We start from the raw sequence: 2,175 nt of genomic DNA on the forward strand, positions 1-2,175 counted from the left end.
ATAATGTTTCAACTGATTCTAATCAAAATTGGATTTTTACAAACTTTATATTACTAATAATGACTAGGAGAGGATCCTCCATTTTTTCTCATGCATATACACATACTTGTAATGCATAGGAAATTTGAATTTATTTCAATTTGAAATTATTAATTTTTACTCTACAGGAAGCTAAATGGTTTCAAAGTATAGACAAGTCCTGGATAAAGATAATGACCAAAGCTCATGAGGTCCCTAACGTGGTCCAGTGCTGTGTGGGGGATGAAACACTGGGACAACACTCCCTCACCTCCTGGAGCAACTGGAGCTCTGCCAGAAATCATTAACTGGCTTCCTTGAGAAGAAGAGGCTCATCTTCCCTCGGTTCTTCGTTGTGTCTGATCCAGCACTACTGGAGATACTGGGACAAGCTTCAGACTCACACACTATACAGGTATACACTATACACTAGTACATGTACACTGTTAGTGATAGTAGTGTAGCTATTGTCTCAATCTTATTCTGAACAATAACAGTATTGCAATATGTAATACCATATAGCGGATAATTTCCATGGCCCAAAATTTTCATGGATTTCACATTTTTTCAAAATTCACAAGAATAAAATCCGCAACAATCGATTTAATACGGTTCAAAATGGTAGATAAACACAAAAATTAAAGCCAGGAAAATGATTTTTGAACTGATCCACAAAATTTTTGGGCCATGAAAGTTTTCTACTATACAGTATACTCACTCATTAACACAATTACTAATCCCATTTCTACTCTCATACAGTCTCTCACCTTCACTACCTGTACAAAAATTAATATTCATGTGAGCCAATTGTTGTGTTGTGTCTACAATAGAATTGCATTAGAGGTGGTTTAAATTTTGTGAGCACAAAAATAATAATAATTAATACACCACACCACATATACAGTACATGTATAATGTATTAGTGGAATTCTATACTAATAATTATTATTTCTTTTCTATTTGTCTGTGGCTATAGATTGGTCTCCTTGGTCTACAGATCATTTGGACAATGGACTCAACTAATGCACTGAAGAATGCTCAATCAGACAAGAAGATAATGGCTGCCACTGACCAAGCATTCCTTGATGTGCTCAATTCTCTCATTGAAATGACGACACAAGAACTGAACAAGATTGACAGAGTAAAGTACGAGACACTGATCACAATACACCTTCATCAGAGGGACATATTCAATGACCTGGTAAGACAATGTACACTAGCTGTTACTACTTTTTAAAAATGCTAAAAAATCACTCATAATTTTTATTACATGTTCTGATACATATTGATGTCCTTATATGCTGTGTAGAAAGTTTGAGCTGATTCCGACTTAAATTTTTCAAGTTACTGTCATTTTAAGAAAATGCCAAAATTCTGAAAAATACTCAAGGCTATATAATAATAATATTTCCAAAAAATGGCTCCAAAAACACTCCAAATTTTTATTACATTTTCTGATACAAATTGATGTCCTTATGCTGTGTAGAAAGTTTGAGGTGATTCCGACTTCAATTTTTCAAGTTACTGTCATTTTAAGAAAATGACAAAATTCTGAAAAATGCCCAAGGCTATAATAGTCCATGGTTTTTTCCAAAAAATAGCTGAAAAATCACTCCAAATTTTTATTACATTTTCTGATACATAATTATTGATGTCCTTATGCTGTGTTGAAAGTTTGAGGTGATTCCGACTTCAATTTTTCAAGTTACAGCCATTTTAAGAAAACGCCAAAAATATCCAAAGCCATACATGTTTATTTTGGGTACATGTAGATCTAGAGGGAGTTTAGGAGACTTTTGGTCTCTCATACTTAGCTTAGGTGTCCTTAAGACTCTCATTTTTAGTTAGATTGATCTCACAAAATTTATTTCTAGAGGTACATGTACACATGTACATGTAGCTCTAGAAATAAGTTTCCAAAATACACTCTGAAATATTGCTCCATTTTTGAGAAACAAATTAATTCACTATGTAAACATGTCCATGTAATGAAGTACATTTACTACATTTATAGTATACGTTAAATAGAGATTGTGTATCACTTTAATTTTTTTTTGTTTTCACATCATTGATTCTTCACGTTGGCCTTGGGTAGCTTAGAATAGCAAGCATCATAATAATGATAATTAATAATGTGAAAATTGATTGCAATAAAAG

This window comes from Amphimedon queenslandica, unplaced genomic scaffold (assembly GCF_000090795.2).
Source record: "Amphimedon queenslandica unplaced genomic scaffold, v1.1 AMPQUscaffold_10993, whole genome shotgun sequence".
Lineage (NCBI taxonomy): Eukaryota > Metazoa > Porifera > Demospongiae > Haplosclerida > Niphatidae > Amphimedon > Amphimedon queenslandica.